This window comes from Phascolarctos cinereus, unplaced genomic scaffold, assembly GCF_003287225.1.
Source record: "Phascolarctos cinereus isolate Bilbo 61053 unplaced genomic scaffold, phaCin_HiC Scaffold_726;HRSCAF=1367, whole genome shotgun sequence".
Taxonomy (NCBI): Eukaryota; Metazoa; Chordata; class Mammalia; order Diprotodontia; family Phascolarctidae; genus Phascolarctos; species Phascolarctos cinereus.
Genome location: NW_027556098.1, coordinates 132,149,414 through 132,170,386, shown reverse-complemented (window position 1 = coordinate 132,170,386; position 20,973 = coordinate 132,149,414). Strand labels below are relative to the sequence as shown.

Here is a 20,973-nt window from a genome sequence, read left to right as displayed (position 1 = left end):
TTCCTTCAATGACCCCTTCCAACCAGGGTGCTCCCTCACCCAGGAGACTCCTTCCTTCTCTTAGGTGAATCACTATATTCTCTTAGGCGAGTTATTATCATAATCTTTTCAGGGCATTGAGAGAGGAACTCTAACTCCTAGGCACATCATTTAAGGGCCCCTTGCCCTTGCCCAGTTGCTCCCCTAATCACTTTCAGGGGAGGAATCCTTCCTGGCTGATCAGAGAGGCAGGGAACCACCAGAATATTGTTTTAGAATTTAGAGAAAGACTGATGAGTTTTCTGTTTCATATTAGTCCAAAGACTTCAGAGTAGTAACTTTTAAATGCTTTCTTTAAAAAAATAATTTTAAATTTTTATTTAAATTTTATATTAGATTCTAATACTGTAGAATAATATGTTAAATATTCAAATTGATTTTTAAAAATAATCTAAAAGGGGGGAACAGGAGAGCTTTGTCTGTTTGCACAATACATTTTATAAATACTTATCTATGTTCATATTGTTTTCATTCAGTAGAATGTAAATTCCCTAAGGGCAGTGACTCATTTTTTTTTTGTTCTTCTATTCTAAGTACTTGTTCAATAAATTCTTGTTGAATGGAATCGAAAACATTCTGATTGGAGACATAAGCTTAGCACCTCATAAAGGATACTCAACATAGATTTAAAATGGAAGAGATCTCCTGTGGATGGTAAAGTCCTCTACATGTTCTTATTTGTGTGCAAACTATGATAACTCATGCAGTTAGACAGATAACCCATAGAGCACTACAGATATCCTGGAAAAATACTATACAAATGGATAATCAATTGGGCCCAGAATTTAATTGGAGGAGAATGAATTTTGTTATTTTTGGGAAAACAGTGTTTTTAATGGCCTCCAGCTCCTCTCAGAAACAAAAGCAATCTTTTCTTTAAAGTCCCAAATATTCCTTCAGCAATGCTGTGTGGTTGCAAATCATGGAATAGAATAATTTATAGAGAATCAAATTTGTAGGTTACACAAAAAGCGATGGAAAGGTCCGTAGAGAGTATAAATGGGTTACAGCATATTACCAGCCAAAAAAAATATACACACACACAAGAAGGATAAAGAGATACATAATTGAAAAAGGGATGAGGCAGCAGCTAGGTGGCACAGTGTACCTAGTCAGGAGTCAGGAGGACCTGAGTTCAAATCCAGCCTCAGACACATAACACTTACTAGCTCTGTGACTCTGGGCAAGTCACTTAACCCCAGTTGCCTTGCTAGAAAAAGAAACAAAAAAGGAAAAAAAAAGAAAAAGGGATTGGGGTGGCTACATTGCAAGAGTATGAAACAAAAGACTGGCAGCCCATATATTCCACTGGTATCCATGAAACGTCACAAGGTATAGATAATGACACCCAACTCACCCAGGAATCATGTAGATTCCCTGTAGAGAACTTACATGTATGACTTTTGGCAAATCACTTAACCCCTGGGCCTCACCTTCATCATATGTGAAATATGGGAGTTGGACTAGATGACCTCTGAGGTCCTTTTCAGCTCTCATTATATTCATAGGGGAGGACATGGGCAAGAGAAGCACAGGATGAGGAAAGACCACTGATTAAAAATTGACCTTCACTGGCAGAGGAAATGTTGTATTAGTGAGACCAACAATCCCTTAAAATACACAAGTAAAGGCAATGACAGTATGAACTTTTTTAAGGGCTTTTTTAAAAAATAAATTCATTTATACACTTTTACATGAAAAATCATACATGTTAACAAAAGTATACTTAACACAAAATTTATGTATACATTTCAACAACAGAAAAAATACCTTTAAAAAGTACATTTTCTTAAGCAGTTTGTTGATCCTTAATAGATAACCCAGAGGCAAGTTAGCCCCACTCCACATGTTTCTGTTTCTCTCCAAAGTTAGCTTTTAAAGATACAGTTTATTTATAAAACATTCTAAATATTCTTAGCCCCCAGATGAGAGTGATCTCAGATCACTAGGCTAGAGACAAAGATCTGAGACCTGTAATTCTAAATATTCCAAAAGCTACTGGCTTCCCCACATTTACACTCCTTACTTACAAAGATTCACACTCAGAAAACAATCAAGATCAGGTGTAATTTTTATGTAAAGCAAGAAAAAAAATTTTAAATGCTATTGAAATGACATGGAACTTAAATAGAACAAAGAACACTTAGAAGTAAACAGTGCTAGTCAAGTAATGATAAAGCAAACGAAAAAAAAAAATTGAGTGAATCCATTCACTATATCCCAGCAGTGTTTCAGTGTAAGCACAGTTCAATCACTTCCCAGATGGCTTCTTTCAAGCCAAGCAGAGCAGTAAATGAGGAAAGGTTCCATACGCTTAGAGCTGATGGTCAGTTCTCATGCATAGTCTCTCACTGCTGCTTCTGCTGCTAGTGCTGGAGCCACTGCTCTCCATCTCCTTCTTAGAGTAGTTTAAAAACTTCTAGAATTTGCAGGACCCTGATCAGTCCTGTCCAATCTCTTTCCCAGGAGGGAAGATTACACTGTCTCTTTTAGACAATGTGCTACATTTCCCAGGGATCCTTGCACCTAGTCCCCGGAGTCTTGCTTTGCCTATACTTATATCTATATTTGTAACAGAGAAATAAGGGTCATCCACTGAGAAAACGGTATAGTGCATGAATTATGCATTCAAATGCTGGGTGTGGTAGCACGTGTATATAATCCCTGCTATAGGAGACAACAAAACTGGTAGATCACTTCAGCATAGAAGTTCTGGGTTGTAGTGGACTAAAGTAGAATGGATGTCCACACAAAGTTTTACAGCAATATGGTGAGCTCCCAAGACTAGGGGGTTAGCAGACTCCCTAAGGAGCCCATGTCTGTTCATTCCTCCTTAGATAACCTGATAACCCCACCCCACTCCTGGAGGGTCACTGTATTGGTGCCAGAGAGTGCAAACACTTGATTGGTTTTAGCCCTACCACAGCTCAGAACAACTGAGCTCAAGAGATCCATCAGTCTCAGCCTTCCCAGTAGTGGGGGTTATAGACATATGCCACAATGCTCAGCCTAAGCATATATTCTTAAAATATAACCAGGTATAGCCGTGGTTTTTATGACCATTAACATATGCCTCTAGCTTCTCCAAACCTGTGTTATTATATAAATTAACTGAGAAAAGAAGGGGGGAAAAGCTTTGGCATGTGAAATTGAATTGAAGAAAGGATTTCAGAGGAGTAAATTCCAACTTGACTCATGTATCTCAAAGAAAGTTGTAGAAATATTCTGACAGTACTTCACACAACACACACATACACACGCCTGCACATACACATACCTCACATTCACTCAGAAACTCAACTCAGGCTTCGATTACTAAAAAGTTGGACAAAAAGCCTCCCCAGTGATGACAATGGCTATTCCCAAAGGGCATAATCCTGTTTGCCTCTGAAAAAATCTACTGTCTATAATCCTATGTTTTCTACATAATCAAGTCACAGTTTCTGGGACACATTTTTTTCCCCTCTGTGAATTCAATTTCCTATTTAACAACTGGTCCTTTGAAATGTAACTTCTTTGTGCAATTTCATTCTGTTACCAAGTTAGAAATAACTGGGCCTCCATTGCCCAAGATTAAATGCTTCAGAAGCACCATAATATACATCTCCCACCTCTGAAACCTGTTAGATGGATAACCTTGTTGCAGTGACATTGTAGCCTTTTAGTGACACCCCCTTCCTTTAACAGATATTTATTTAAGTTGGCTCTGTTGTATGAAATAAGGTTTCAAAGGGTTCTGGAACAAAGGAAAATCTGAGCATTTGACAGCTCTGTTCTTTTATCAAGTCAATTTTTCCTGCCTTTGGCTCACTGCAAATTCTTTCTTTTTATTAAGTTCTTTTCCCCCTTTATCCTATGTCCATTCAAAAGAGGCTTCTGCCTGAGACTGACTCTTGATAAATGCCATTACATCACACACCTGGGAAGAGGTGTGGAAATTGTTCAGAGAGATTTGCAGAAAATAGCCCAGATGAAAAAGAGGATACAACGTTGATCAGAAAAAAGGGGAAGGAGTTCCCAGGGGTGGTAGGAGAGGAAACCAAAGGGTTGTAGGCTCTCCACTCAAACCAAAGACAAGTGAATAAAAAAGGTCAGAGAGAAGGAATCGTGTCTAGTTAGGTCTGGGGAGATTCCAGGGAGAAAGGGATGATGTTTAATGTATAACCGTGAGCTCATTTTCTCCAGATTTCCCAAAGAGTTCAGTCAATCTTGTTATACCAGTTTCATAAAGGGCACTTGCAGCAGCAGGTGAATTCCCTTTGCTCTGGCCTCCAAGGACTTCATGAAAATGGGAAACCAGTATTGATTGAGTCATTCCATTCAGTTGAAAGTAGACACTATCCATTCTCCTCAAACCTTGAAAACATTACATCTCAGGATACACTTTACAAATATTATCTCATTTGGTAAGAAAGAAAGAAAATATGAAGGGAGGAGAAAGAATGGAAGAAAGGAATGGAAGGAGGGAAGGAAGGAAGGAAGGAAGGAAGGAAGGAAGGAAGGTAAGAAGTCAAGAGGTCAGACTTCCTGTCCTAACCCTGCAATTGACATTTGGCCTTGGGCAAGTCACTCTCACTCTCTATATCTCAATTTCCTCACCTGTAAAATAAGAGGATTGGACAAAATAATCTATAAGGTCTTTTACAGTTCTACACTTATTATGTATCTGAGTTGTAACATTCTTTTATTCTGTATATTCTGATGTCTATGAGCCAGGGAAAAGAGGACATATTCTCACTCTAGCACTATTCTAGGTACTATGAAAAATGATTCTCAGAGCTTCCCCCCATTCCCCCCTTCTCTAAAGTTCTTCAGAATGACATTACTGATAATGAGATTGCATTGGAAGCTGCTCAGGCTTCGGTGGAGACAGATCCTTCTGCCTAGATAGCCCAAGGTTGGGAATGATCTGGTATGGTTGGGGGAGTGATATGATAAAAGAAGTATTTCCTCTGTCAGGAAGTGGGGTGATATCAGCCCCTGTTGGTCTTTGACCAGGATTAAGTGACCTAAGGCACATACTCAAGACCCTCATTTTAATATAGCCCACCTACCAGTGTGTTGACCAATCAGAGTTGATTGGCACCCCTTGAGAACACCTATTCTTTGAAGGGCATATAACTCTGTACTCCCAGCTCCCAAACTGAGCCAGTTCTGGACTGTAACTCCCATGCATTGCATGTTGTCATCTTCATAGAAATTAATACATAGACACACAACCTACTTTATTTGGTTTTTTTAGAATTAACTCTGTTTTGGGATTGATTAATGCCCTGCTACTTCTATCCCACCTACACACACACACACACACACACACACACACACACACACACACACACATACACACACACACACACACACACACACACACACACTCTGCTTTACTCCCTTCAAGCCTGTGCTGTCCTGAAAGTGCCTAGACTTTTTATTTTACTTCCCACACAACCTTCTCAAAAAAGCTTATTCTCAGGGCAGGTAGGTGGCACAGTGGATAGAGTACCAGCCCTGGAGTCAGGAGGACCTGAGTTCAAATCCAGACTCAGACATTTGACAATCACTAGCTGTGTGACCCTGGGCAAGTCACTTAACCCCACTGCCTAGCAAAAAAAAAAAAAGCTTATTCTCATTATGTTCCACCATCTCAGAGACCTGGTTCTTTGCTTTCCTAGGAGATAAGCACCATGGTCCTACAAGAATGGGATGCAGAACAAGCAAATTTTGAGGAGCCAGGGTGGGGAGACAAGTCTAGAGCTCCAGAATTTTAATGATAGATCTGGTTCCCTGACCCTGAAGCTCTTTAGGCTGGGCTCTTTATTTCCTACTTATAATCTCAGTCGTCCTCCAGCTCTGAGACCAATTGATCCTTAGGCAGGGAAAAGAGGACTTCTGGGTCCATCACTCAGAGAAATTAGCCTCAGATCACTTTTTTTGTTGATCCCTCTCCAACTAATCTTGCACCCTGGTTCTAGCAAATGGGCTTTAGGTATCCATTATGACAGACCCTAAAATTTGTATGACTTGGTGCCAGACTCTGACTTGTTCCCCTGTGTCAAAGTCCCTCTCTCACTAACTATCTTACTCCATACCTCAGTTCCTATGGGACTGGGGCCATACTTAGCTCTCAATAGTCCTCCCAAGGACTGAAACTCTAATTGACATTCAAACCACCTGATCTTGTGAGATCTCTATGATCCCCACAACCTTCCATCCAATTATCCTGATGCCCTCCCCTCCTTGCTTACCATAATATCACTTACTGCCCACCTTGTATCATGTCAGTTATCTGATGCCATGGCTCCCTTGGTACCCAAGTTACATGTCTAGATTTTCTCCTACTGCCCTGTTCTGCATCTTCCCCAACTATTCACCATGGTTGGTGTCCTGTGTGGTCAAGGGGCAATAAGATGATACTAGATACAGGGCAGAAGGTAGGGGTACATAGTAATGCACAAAGAGGAAAAGAATTATGAAGAGGGAGTAAGAGGTGGAAGGGTACAAAAACAAAGTTTGCCGCATCCTATGTTTTCACTTCTCAGATTCCTTTTCTCTTTGATAGAAGAGAATTTGAGGTGGCCTGAGAGCCTTGGGTGCCTAGAAAAGGAAGGAAAAATGACAGAATCAGGCATTTAAACTTCCCAGATACAATATTTTTGCTCACGGTCAGGCTCTTCACAATAGACATGTGCTCCTTTCACCCTCTCCTAGTAATACCAGCCAGATCCCCAAAGTTACAATACACACAAAAGTCCAGAGTCTTTTAGACTCTTCTTCCTCCCTATAAAGAATTTCAATCAACAAGGCACAGAACACCAAGGAACCTAGAATGGGAATGGCTTAATATAGTTTGAGAAGCTTAATATAGTTTCAGCAAGTGCTTTCAAGGTTGGTAAGAGACAGTGCCGCTCTTTAGCGAACACTTCATTTTAATGGTACATTTAACTAATGCCAAATTATAGGGGTTTCTGTCGAGCATGCGTATGACATGCATATCAATACCAAGCAAATTCATTTTCATTGGTATCATTAGCAAGAACATTAGAGGCAGGAGGTGGTTTTAAATGCCTGCTGCTTTTTATTTGGATTCTGCCTCTGCCTAAATACACCGAAGACATTGCTCTGCAATGTTCTTACCAAGATTCCATTACAGCTTTCTCCCACACTGAGGATTGCATTTAAGTCCCTAGAGTAAGTATGAAATTCATAACAATGGATTGTTAGACTGATTTTCTACAATGCTGCTTGCTGAAGGTGAGAACATATTCCCCATCAAGGTGCCCCAAGCAAGGGCAGCCCTTGGCAAAACTGTTAAGTAGATGAAGCTTATTTTTGGTCTCCTCCTATCCCCACTGCAGCATCTTTCCCCCTATACTCCCCATACCCTTCTGCTGACCCCTCGATGTTCAGAGTTACTACCACAGCATGCTCTTTTTGTGGGGAGTGTTCTATGTCCTGGACCTAGCCTTATCTCTTTGTTTTTCTCAAAATCTATTATCATCAGTTTAACCCAGTTCAGACAAAGGGATTAATGACTAATAATTATTTAATGTGCTAGTCCTCCTAGGGTCATCAGCATCTTACAAGGATATAATATTTTTAGATTAGGTTTTCTAATCTCACTCAGTGATTACTCACAGACCCAAACCCACGGCTGATCAAGCTTTGTCCTGCTCTGTTTCCAAAATAGGTCACTCTACCCCTACTTATGCAATCTGGGCATACTCTCACTCCTGGGCCCTCACCATCCTGGTGCCAGCCTTAGCAAGGATGCTCTATCTTCTTAAGTGATTCACCAGACTCAGCCTCTCCAGTAACAGGGATTATAGTTGTGCATCACCATGCCTAGCATCAAAAACAAGAAAAAAAAATTCTTAACCGTAAAAAATTACTTTCTAATAGGAGAATTTCAGGCACTGAAATTTCAGGCATTTTGGAAAAGAAGACCCTGCCTAGTCACTCTTTAAACCACACTATGTATTTATCTATTCATTATAACAACTGTAGTTCCAGGTCCACTAAGGTTTGTTTTTATAAAGGAAGGTAAAGAGGGTGAGAATTCTTTTAGAACTTAAGCTAAATTTGGCTAAATCTCAAAGGCTCACACAATCAACAGATGGTTATTAAGCTACTATTATGAGCAAGATGTTATGCAGGTATTCTAAGGAATACAAGGTGAAAAGTTTGATCCTTACCCTTAAGGAGCTTGCAACCTCAATGGAGAAAGAAGATAAACATGTGAAAACTTAAATAGCATTTGATAAATAATTGTTCTATATAAGACAAAAGACAATACATCAGCAGCTACCAAATGAATGAAATAGACAATGTATACCAACCATTTTCATCATCAACATCAATATTAACAACATTTATTGAACACATGATTTTTCAGGGTCTTGAAAGGCAGACTGATTAAAAATGCACACATATAAACACAGACCATGTTCAGTTATGCCTCAGAGATTACCCACGGTAGTTCTATGAACCCATCTATAAATGATTTCAGTACCCTGGGATGTAATTCACCTAGACCTGCAGAAGTGGACTCATTTAAAGTGACTAGGCACTATCTGACTCTCTCATCACCTAGTTGAGACTTCAGTTCCCTCTTATCTTCATTTGTTCTACCCTTTACAATTTGAAGATCATTCTCCTTAATAGACAGGAGGGAAAATATTCATTTTTCTGACATCTGTTAATTTTACATTATCTTCTCTGAGCAAAGGGATTATCCTTTCTGTGTTTTTCTTCTTATTCTGAACAGTCCTTTTTTGTTATTGTTCTCATATTTCACGGGCCTCATTTATCCTATTCTGAGCTTTAACCACCCAGATGCAGTTCTTAAACACACAAGCATAGTGACTACATATATACAACCTCCATACTTCAGGCTTCCAAATGTTTCTATAGAATTCAGGTCTATCTGTTGGATTATTTTGTTTTGTTTTGTTTTGTTTTTTGGTGAGGCAATTGTGGTTAAGTGACTTTCCTAGGGTCACTAGTGAATGTTATGTGTCTGAGGCCGGATTTGAACTCAGGTCCCCCTGTCACCAGGGCCGGTGCTCCCACAGGCCTATCTGTTGGCAAGTCCACTGGGGAGTCATATCCCCATTTCCTGAAACTGTCTCCAAAACATGAAATTATTTTTGGTTTTTCCACAAACTCCCAAAGACAAGATATTGAACTAACAGTATCATACCCATCTTCTTAACATGTGCCAGGCAGGATGAAATGAAAATGGGTTTAACCTGTGTACGTTACCCAGCTATTATAGTTTCTTTAAAGAGCTCACAAGATGGATGTGATATTATTGAGAGAAAGCTATAGGCAGGTTGCCAGGATAACTTCCTGTTTGGGGGTAGGAAAAGGTATTTGTGCATTATAAACTTATGCCTCTGTAACTGCTATCTTTTTTCTAAGCAACCTATATGAAAGAAGGAAAGAAATTTCTCAGAGTGCAAAAGGAGGTGCTGGCAAGGCTGAATAAGAAGGAAGTGCCCTGAGAGCTAATTGGGGTGTTCAGGAAGTACTTATCACTTTCTCTCACATGAGTGATAGACAGTTAAAAGTTGGAATGAAATTCCCTTGGTGAGTAGAGCAGGATGAGTTGTAGATAAGCCCTGATGTATTTCGGCACTTAAAGCAGGTAATAAAAGGTCTGTCTTGTTACTGCATGGGTCATAGGATGAGTGAAAGCACCTATGTGTTCTTTTTGATACTAAAGCTACTAGCACAGTAAGTGAAGATTTAAAATAAAATACATGAAACTATGATTAAATTACAAATATGCTACATTGTACCTAGGAAATTGTATTTCTTTGAATTTTGCTCTACATCATATATTTTCTTTTTTAAAATTAGTAAGTCAAATTTACAACTCAGCAATCTACAGTTATCCCTTCCACATCCCGACTTTCCCCATCTCGCCACTGGACCCAGATGGCTCTGAAGGAGAAAGTGAGACTGGTGACTTCGCACAGTCCTCCCTCACTTAAATCCAATTCACTTGCATGTCATGGCATCACCTCCCTAATGCCATGGTCCTCTTCGAGAACGACAGACAAACAACAACCTCACAGTTTCAATACATCACAGGTCGGCATAAGAAATTAAATAGGAATTTTGGAGGAGTTTTACAGAAGCTGCAGATGACACACAAAGTCCAGCAGATGACACAGAGCCTATGACCAAATACTTAACCCAAATTTTACAGTAAGAGTCTGTAAATACCCCATAAAAGAAAAAGAAAAAATTCAGACTTCTCCTCTGGTACAAAGGGCGGGCCAAAACATTTTATGCAGATTTTACAGATCTCAGGGGTGCCATCTCCTAACCCCTGTGATGTGGAAGGGATAACTGTAGTTTAATGAAGAAAGCACTGTATGTGGAATCATCTAACACTTAGGGCTTGATGGGATCTTGTTCAGGCGTTCCAGTTGTATACAACTCTTCATGACCCCATCTGTAGCTTTGTTGGCAGAATACTGAAGTGGTTTGCCATTTCCTTCTCCAGCTCATTTTGCAGATGAAGAAAAATGAGGCAGAGTTAAGTGACTTGCCCAGGGTCACACAGCTAGTAAGTGTCTGAGGCTGGATTTGAATTCAGGACTTCCTGACTCTAGGCCTGGTGTTCTATCCACTGTGCCCTGCTGATGGGATCTTAGAGATCATCTATTCCAATGCTTTAATTTTGGAAATGAAGAAACTAGGACCAAAAGAAAAAAGTGACTTATTCAAAGTCGCGTAGATAGTAAGCAATAGGACTAGCATTCTGATATAATTTGTACAAACTCTGACTCCAAGACTGCCATTCTTTCTCCTTCACAATTCTTAAGTCCTGGTTTGAGCCCCAAGTCTATGTCTCTCCCCTTTTTACTGGGTGACCTTTGGGTAAGACATTCAATTTAATTGAACTTCAGTCTCCACATCTATAAAAGGTGTACAATAACATTTTCTTTATCTCCCTCAGGGTTGGGCTATTATGAGGATTAAAAATAATATAAATGGAAATTTGTTGAAATATGTAATGTTCTATAAACATTGTATAATGGATCTCTGGTCTCATTTATATAGAACCAAACTCCAGTGCTGAAGATCAGAACCCAAATAGACCTGGCCATCCTATGTGACTCTTATCCATGTCTTCCCTTAAACTCATGGAAGGGGCTTTCCCTCAGCCAGCATACTCCAATTCTCTTAATATTGTGTTAGGTACCAATGGAGCTTGTAGCTATCTCTTGGTTATTTGTTACTCTTGATATATGACCAATCCATCTTTTGCCGTTGTTGTTCAGTCATTTCAGTCATGTCTGACTCTTTATGACCCCATTTTGGGTTTTTCTTGGCAAAGATACTGAAGTGGTTTGCTATTTGCTTCTCCAACTCATTTTACACATAAGAAAATTGAGGCAAACAGGGTTAAGTGACTTATCCATGGTCACACAACACAGCTAGTAAGTGTCTAAGGCCAGATTGAACTGAAGATGAGTCTTCCTGAGTTCAGGCCCAGCACCCTATCTATCATGCCCATCTTTTATTGCCTGCCATTTATGACAACTTTTACCTGATTTTTCTTTTTTTCTTTTTAATTTATGAAATAAATAAGAATTTCCATAACAGTAGAATTTTTTTTAAAAAATGATGTTACATGAAACTGCAAATCTATTACATACAACTTACTATTTTTAAAAATATCTAATAAAGTTATCATGTAACATCTTTTTCCTTTTTTTCTTCCCTCCCCTCCCCCCCACCAGAGATGGCTACCATTAGACACAAATGTGTGTGTGTCATTATACATACATATATACATATGTGTATATGTGTGTAAAATCATTCTGTACACCTATTTATCAGTTCTTTCTCTGGATGCACATAGTGTCTTCCTTCATAGGTCTTCAGAAATTAATTTGGGTATTTATAATAGTCAAAATGACTTAATTGCTCAAAGTATGCTTGGTACAAGAGGAGAAAGAAAACAATGTATGCTTTACACATACTTTTAAATTTAACTCACATTATTAAAAATGTCTTCAATTTGGACAATCTACAAAACAGTAAATGAAAAACTGATTTGTAGTGATTACCAGTTCCTGAGGTACAAAGGTTCCCACTGAAAATAACAATCTTGCCATGCCATCAAACTACAAAAGAATTATTTTATAGATCTAGAAAAAATAACAACAAAACTCATCTGCAAGAAGAAAAGGTCAAGAATATCAAGGAAATCAATGGAAAAAGATGTGAAGAAAGGCAGCCTAGCAATACCAGATTTCAAATTATATTACAAAGTGGTAATCATGAAAATAACCTGGTACTGGATAAGAAATCAGTGGTGGAGCAGTGAAATAGATTAGGTATATAATACACCATAGTAAAGACAATAGTAATCTAGTGTTTGATAAATGCAAAGATCCAAGCTTTTGGGACAAGGACTCACTATTTGACAAAAACTGCTGGGAAAACTGGAAAGAAGTTTAGCAGAAACTAAGTATAAAGAAATATCTCATACCATACACCAAGATAATGTCAAAATGGATACATGATTTATACATAAAGGGTGATATCATAAGCAAATTAGGGGATTAAGGAATATTTTGCCTATCAGATCCATGGGTAAGGGAAAAATTTATGACCAAACAGGTGATAGTGAGCATTATTGGATGTAAAATGGATAATTTTTATTACCTTAAGTTGAAAAAGTTTTACACAAACAAAACTAATACAGCCAACACCAGAAGGAAAGCAGAAAACTGGGAGACATTTTTTTACAGGAGGTTTCTCTGATAAAGGCCTCGTTTATCAAATATATAGAGAACTGGGCCAAATTTATAAGAATATATGTCATTCCCCAATTGATAAATGGTCAAAAAATATGAACAGGCAATTTTCAGAACAAAAAATCAAAGCTGTCTATAACCATATGAAATAAAATGCTCTAAATCACTATTGATTAGAGAAATTAAAATTAAAACAATGCTGAGGTATCACTTCACACCTATCAGATAAGCTAATATGACAGAAAAGGACAATGGCAAATATTGGAGAGGAGGTAGAAAAATTGGGACAATTTTTCCAAAAGGCTACAAAACTATGCATACCTTTGACCCAGAAATACCACTACTAATTCTTTATCCCAAAAAGATCAACTGTGCACACCCTCTTATGGAGCAATACCATTATTAGGTCTGTTATTTGGGGTTCCCAAAGAGGAGAGAGTGAGGCTGATGACTTTGCACAGCCCTGCCTCACTTAAACCCAATTCACTTGCAAATCAAGGCATCTCCCACCTGACGTCATTGGTCCTCTTAGAGAAAAGACAAACAACAATTTGTGAGTAGAAGTAGCTAGCTGCCTCACTGGAGACCCAACTAGGCAATTCCAGTTGGGCAATACTTCCTTCTTTCCTTCCTCTTCTTCCATCTCTGTGCACATAGGCAGTCATACCCTTACATGTGGGTACTCTGTACAAAGGAATATAAATTTTGATCACTGGCTGGATTTACTTTTTTCCATACTTACTTATTCTATCATTAAAAAAAAAAAAGCTTGGACAATTAACTCTTTTGTCTCACATAGTTTTCATCTATGATTTCTTGAAATATAGCTCTAGAAAATCAGGCTTTGATAAAACCCATTGGGATTCAAATGGAGCTGCTTGACTACTTTAAACCCAAATCACTCTGGATCTCACTAACTGGTCAATTATAGGTTCCAGTTCAAGACTGTTGATATTGTTTGGGTTTCAGTGGCTCACAGTGAGTGTAAATAGCAATTGCTTCTGTACTGGCCAGAAATCCTGAGGGTCTACCCTTTCCAGACTGATTCTTTTGAGAAGGTAAACTAGGCTATCTTTTGTCTCAATTCTGGCCTGGCCTTTATTCACTGAACAGATGTTGCCTCAGACAAACTGAGACCTGAGAAAGACCTTAGCTTTAAAAGGTCAAGGGGTCCGATTGCATCCATCCTGTCTGACCTATATCTTGCTACTGGACTTCAAATGACTATGGAGGAAAGAGGGTGGCTAATAACTTTGCACAGTCCTACCTCATTTAAATCCAATTCACTGGAAAATCAAGACGACACCTTCCTGATGTCACTGGTCTTCTTTGAGAATGAAGGACAAACAACAACACTTTTTGTGGTGGCAAAGAATTGGAAATTGAGGGGATGCCCTAAATTGGGGAATAGCTAAACAAGTAATGGTATATGATTGTGATGGAATACTATTGTGTTACAAGAAATGACAAGCAGGATGCTTTCAGGAAAAACTCAGGAAGACATATGAACTGATGCAAAGTAAAGTGAGCAGAACCAGGAGAATATTGTCCACAGTTAATAGCAATATTGTTCAAAGAGTAACTGTGAATGACTTAGCTGTTCTCAGCAATGCAGTGATCCAAGACAATTCCAAAATATTCATGATGAAAAATGCTATCCACCTCCAGAGAAAGAACTGACAAAGTCTGAATGTAGATTGAAACATTATTTTTACTTAATTTTGTCTTCAGTTTTTGGTCTGTTCTCTTTCTCAACATGATTAATATGGAAATGTGTTTTTCATGAGTGTACATGTATAATCTAAATCAAATTGCTTACCTTCTCAAGGAGGGGGGAAAGGAGAGAGGAAGAGATTTTGGAACTTTTTTTTAAAAATGTTAAAATTGTTTTTAAATGCAATTATAAAAAATAAAATCAAAAGATAAAATTTTTAAAATAATGTATGTTAAAAATAAATAAATAATGATTTTTTAAATTAATAATCTCCCAGGTTAGGGCTAGCTCTGGCATATCCCTTCTTACAGTAATTCAACTTGGTGAGAAGAATGATGATTTTTACAAGATGAACCTCTAAGGGAAACACTTAGGATCATCAGAACTGTGTAATTTTCCTGAGGTAATCCAGCCTGCTTTCCTCCTATTGTTACTGAGGCCAGTTCATTGTTCATTCATGGTATTTGTCCAAGATGTATGGAAAAGCTGTATGAGTTAGCCACCCAGTGCCGTATTGTCATCTAGACAATAGATTTTGTTCATCCAATTGGTTTTCTTTCATCGAGAGACCAAACTCTTTTGAATGATTATGGGTCTCATTTAGGAAACTCTTCAATGTTCTGGGACTTGATACAGTCAGAACAATATCATCCACAAACACAGACATTTAGAAGACCTCATCATCCATAGCAAATCCCTTTCTTATTTATACTGTGCATTGGATATCATCCATAACAGTGGCAAACACCTTGTATATGCATCCATCACTGTTTTGTGCTGTATTATTAATAATCATAGTGTTGTTACATATTTCAAGGAATCATATATGATTTTGACACAGAAAAGGGAGACAATTTGTTTGAGAAAGATCCTTAAGGTCATTTCTACAGAATTAAATGCTTTTTAAAAAAATAACAAGTAATAAACTCAGTAGGCTCTTTCTTCAATTTCGTGACTATAAAGGTGTGGTCTGCTAAAGACTATTGTTTGTTGAAATCTGACTGTTCTCTTTTCACATTTTCATCAAGTAAATCCTAAATGCATATGTAAATTATTTTCACAAAAATTATGTATAGATAGGAAAGTAAACATAGGGGTGGCTAGTTATTACCATTCTCTTGGTCACCTTTTTTGGTAACAATAAAATCTGAAAATGTTTTCTCCCCCTTTGTTTTATTCCTCTGTCTTAGGTACCTTGAGATTCAGTCTCTTAATTCTCTCAAAAGTATGTGATAGATCACCACTTTGGTATCCTGGGTCTGCTCTACCTGATTTTTCCACCTTTGTTCTCTTCAGTACCATTCCTACCTCCTCTATAAACACTTCTGGGCCAATAAGATTACAGTTCAAATTCAGTGCTTTCATTGTCCCTGAGGGTGAAAAAAAGATTTATTATAAAAATATAGATATTTTCTAGTCTTCATCTGTTTCCTGTACTCTTTCTAGCTTCGTTCTTAAATGTCCTCAGGATGACCTTGGATTAGATCTTTTGTCAAATTGGATCTGAATTAGATTTTTTGTCAAATTTTCTGTAAACTTTTTCTTCCCTCCACCACTTCATGCTGTATCATGAAGCTATTCTGCTCATAATTTCACACCATACTTTTTTCCATACAATTCTACAAACAAGTATATATTCTAAACTATAGTTGCCCTTGGCTGTCACTTCTTTCCTCTCGGTAAAGAAATTGACTCAACTTCATTAAATAGTTAAAATCTGTATAAATTTCTGCTCCTCCATCTATTTCCTATTTTTAGCAATAATATTCTATTTAAAGATGTCAGGTAGAGCTGTTTTTATTGCACCTCATATATTTTTCTCATTTTTATTGTTACGATTTTGTTTTAATTTTGATCTTTCAAAGTTGATAGAGAGTTGATTTGACAACGGCCTCTACATCAATAAAAAGTAGCCTCCTGTACACTAAATAAGAATAAATTTCATGTTTTGTTACATTATTCAATGAATAAGACTTTTAATTGTGTAAGTCAAGAAGATTTGTTATCTACATTAGTCCAGAAAAAGGAAGTAGATTGCACAGTACTGAACAACCTAATTCCCTGAAAAGAGTTATGTTAAGATCATTCATTATCCTTCTAACCTTCCTGCAATGATCCAGACCTTGTGAGTATACCTTTTCCCCTCCCTTTCCCAACATCCAAAACCAATTCATAATAGTTGTTCAACTTTTGTCCCTTTTTCTTGCCCATATATGCCATCCCAAAATTTATTCAGAAAGGAGCTGCCTTGGAGATAAGTAGAATAACTCTACACATTTGCTTTTTTGTCACCTGTCTCTTCTATAAGAACAGATATATCCTGTTTTCCTAGACATTCCTACCATTTTTCTTCACTAAATATCCATTGCTTTAATGTGTACAGCATCAACATTGGCATGACACATCATAAACATTAGTTTGACACATAAAGGAGTCTCCTTAAGAAAGTCTTCTAAGTATATGTAGTCTCTGTTAGATGGGACTGGGGAGGTAGGGAGGATATGTCCCAAGTACATGTCCCAGAAGGCTGTGTTTCTGCTTGACATTACCCAAGGCATAATCTGGCCAAAGACCTATACTTCTAACGAGCAAAAGTTAAAAGATAGACAGATTCTGATACAGCAGATACAAGCAGCAAAGCCTGTACAGTTAAGCAAAAGCAAATTCATCCAAGTCTAAACCTCCCTATACCCTTTCCAAACCACCGAGCATAAGAATTAGCTTAACAACACAATCTCCCTCACCCTTTTGCAGCAAATACCCACCCCTCCTCACCCAAGAAAATTCCCTTATGCCTAATAAATGGGTGCTATTTCATTGTGTTTTAGTGAATGAGTCATCATCCAAAATTGACTCAAGACAGTCTCTATCTTCAAAGAGTTTATACTCTAGTCTGAGTCAAACTCAAACAGAAACAGAGGGTCATTAAACTACACATAAGGATCCCTGTGGATGCACATTGACTTAGAAAACCATATAATAACATTGTCTATGTTTTATTCGTATTCTTATTTATTTTGTTAAATAGTTCCCAATTACATTTTAATCTGCTTCAGTTCTCACTGTAATGCTGCTGGCCACAAAGAGGCCAGCAAGCTTTGTATTTGGCACCTCTGGTCTAGGACTGGGGTATGCTGGAATTAGCTTGAACTAGTTGAAAAACCAGATAGTTAATTTTCAACGTGAGGATTTACATCCCAGAAATTTACAAAAGCAAATCAGAGGTTAATTTGTTGGGGTTTTTTGATTTTCTAAACTTAAGTGATGGAGAGTGATAGAGAAAATGTTAATAACAGTAGATTAGGCTTAAAAGTGTGTCTGGGGACATTTTTTGTCTGGAGAGTCTGTTGCAAACATTTACCAGCATACCACTGAGTGAGAAGTTTGAGACACGTATACAAATGATTATAACACAAGTTGAAAAACAATGAAATGTCCAAGCAAATCAAATGAATCAAAGATTACTTATTATGGGGAAGTCGAAGATTACTTATTATGGGGAAGGTCTAATGGAAGAGGTGGTCCTAGAGGGAGGCTTTTAAGGAAGGAAAGTATTTCAATGGGCAGAGAAGGGAGGACTTTGGGGACTTCTATTCCAGACAGGAAATGCATATTCATCTTTACAGAGGCAGAGGAAGGCAGAATGAAGTCAGGGAAGAAATGAGTCATGAGTTTACTCAGAATTCAGTCTGTTAAGGGGAATACTGTGAAATAAGGCTAGAAGGGTAATTTAAAGCCTAGACAGTCTTCAATGCCCAGAGAAGGAATTTATATTTTATTTGGTATGTAAGAGGAGTCACTGAAGGTTTTAAAGCAGAGGGCTAATATGATCAGACTTGGGAACTAGAAAGATTTCTTTGGCAGCAGTGTGAAGGATGGATTAGAAAAGAACAAGACTGGGGGCAGAAAGATCATGAGGAAAATAATTACCATCATTTAGAGGAGAGGTAATGAAGTCCTGGACTAGAGTGGTGGCAGTAGGAGTGGAAAGGAGAAGACAGACTTGAGAAATATTACAAAATGAGAATCCACAGGACTAGCCATTGATTGGATGTCAAAGGAAAGAGAGAGAAGATCCAAAAGAGAGTGAAATGTCAAGCCTGGGTGACTGGGAAATGTTGCTTCCATTGGCAGAAATAAGTAAGTGAGGAAGAGAGGAGTGTTTTGGAGGGAAGAGAAGGAAGTGTTTTGGGACATGTTGTTCGAAACACCAGCAGCACATGCAAGCAGAGATGTCCAGGAGATATTTGGAAATATGAAACTGACACCGAGAGAGCTGGAGCTGGAGATTTGGAAGCTATATGAATAGAGGTTTTAGTTGAAGCCATGGGACTGAATAAGGTCACAAAGAATGATCAGAAAAGAAGGCTGAGATGAGAGCCTTGGGAGGCACCCTCACACAGGGGACAACAGAAAGCCAAGGAGTCAATGAAGAATGCTCAATAGTATCAAATGCTACAGGAAGGTCAAAAAGGATAAAGATTGAGAAAAGAAAAGACCATTAGATTTGTCAAGTAGGAGGTCATTGGTGAGCTAGTTTCAATAAAGTGGTTGGGACCAAAGCCAGATTTTAGCAAGTTGCTGAGTAAAAGAGTAATAAGCACCTGGAGACAACAAACATAGACTGTCCTTACTGAGTGGTTAGCAATGAAGGGGAGGAAAAAGAATAGGATGATATCTGAGACAGTTTTCTTTGGTTTTTGGATGGGGAAGTCTGAGCATGTTTTTGTATAGAGGGAAAGGAGTAAAGAAGAATGGATAAGCCAAAGTAGATAATAATCATAATATAATATCATATATTCTAATAATGACAATGACAGCAAGAATAAAACAGCTAACATTTAGATTGTGCTTTTAATATTTGCAAAGCACTTTCCTCACAATAATCCTATTAGGTAAGTAGTGAAAGTATCAATGTCCCTGTTTTATAGATGAAGTTAGATCTTCAAAAGACTGTGACTCATCCACAATTATATAGCCAGTAGGTATCAGAGTGAAGGTTTGAACCCTTATTCCTGACTCAAAGATCAGCACTCTTCAGGACCAAATGCACAGATTTATTCTTTGCCAAGGAAAGAAGCCACCCCAGTCTATCAATTACCCTCATGGAAATTATGGTCTAATTTGGAAAGGCTGGGGGTCGGGGGGGGGGGACATCCACATAAAGAGATAAATAGCAATGCATTCAAAATATACTAAGTGCTGAATGCTGTCCTTTCTGCTGTACCCCTGGCCTCACAAGTTCCCTACACAGGCAGCATTGCTATGAGTGTCAGACTCCAGAACTGGAGAGTAGACTCTTTCCTGGAGTTAAAAATTTAGTGATATCTTTTTTAACTTCGATTTGGACGCTTCTGTCGATGCTGTGAATGAAAGGACTCTTTCATTATGCATGTGCAGAAATAAGTTCAAGTGATGGATTGAAGCAGGCAAAAAAATATTGCATGTTTTAAGGACTAGATTCTCATTGGCTAGTTAATCCTCTCATTTTGCAAGAATAACATATTAATCTTCCCCCTATATAAGTGTTTCCACAAAAAGGAAGACATATAATTACATAATAAATTTTATGAATATAACACTAGATCTAACTGAAATAAGCCTTTGAAACCAACTTGATCCAAGCTCAAGAAGGATTAGCCTCTCATCAGATGTTGATGTTCCAACAGACAATTCTGGTACAAGCAAGGTGCCTGTCCATCCCTTAGTCACGGCTTCTAGACCCCTTCTATACCCACATTCCTCCATCCCATGAGGACATTGTCTATTATAGATTAAGCTCTACCTATGTCTTACATATGGAGCAATCATACGGAGCTCCACCTATTAACAACCACTGATCAACTGCCACCAATGGACAGACAAACACAAGAGTCCTGGGAGTCGCAGTACTCCCTTTACACCACCAGTCTTGCTTCCAGCTCAACTATAATCCAGGGAAACAACTGCTGTGGAGAAGGCACCAGCCATCTCCACCAACCATCAACCAACTGCCAACCAAATGCCACCCTCAGGATGAGCAAAAGTCAGCTTAACTGGAATGAGATAGACAGGAAGCAGCATATCCCTAGGCAAGTCAAACTACCACTTTAACCAATATCTCCCTTCAAACCCCCATGGAGATAGCCCTGCACCCTGAGCCTGAGAGACTTGGTAAGAGCAATGCTTCTGACCCAGTGCCGGTAGCCATCATCCTGTGAAGCAACCCCTGTAGAGATGCTATAGCCTCTATAAAGCTGCTCCTACAGATGCTACGTCCACAGCTACATCCAGAAAGGAAAGTTCTTTCTGTCCAAGTCCTAGCCACTATCAAATGGGTCAACATCAAAAACTGCTATGATTTTACCTGTGGAAACATCATTAAAGTAGAAGCAATGCTATATGCTTTGCCTTCACACCCTAAAGTGCATGGGACCTTCCCATCTGACTTGCAGCTGAAACTTT

General features: G+C 38.3%; 1 long non-coding RNA gene across 1 annotated transcript in view; it reads right to left on the bottom strand.

Annotated features, from left to right (window-relative positions):
- Positions 1-1,681: 1,681 nt before the first annotated feature.
- The window catches only part of LOC110194700 (uncharacterized), a 34,590-nt gene continuing 15,298 nt past the window's right edge, over positions 1,682-20,973 (bottom strand). The window contains exons 3-4 of the long non-coding RNA XR_002320776.2: positions 7,779-7,878; positions 1,682-6,630 (exon numbers count right to left, since the gene is read on the bottom strand). This is a non-coding gene — a long non-coding RNA (uncharacterized LOC110194700). The remainder of the gene's footprint in view (positions 6,631-7,778; positions 7,879-20,973) is intronic.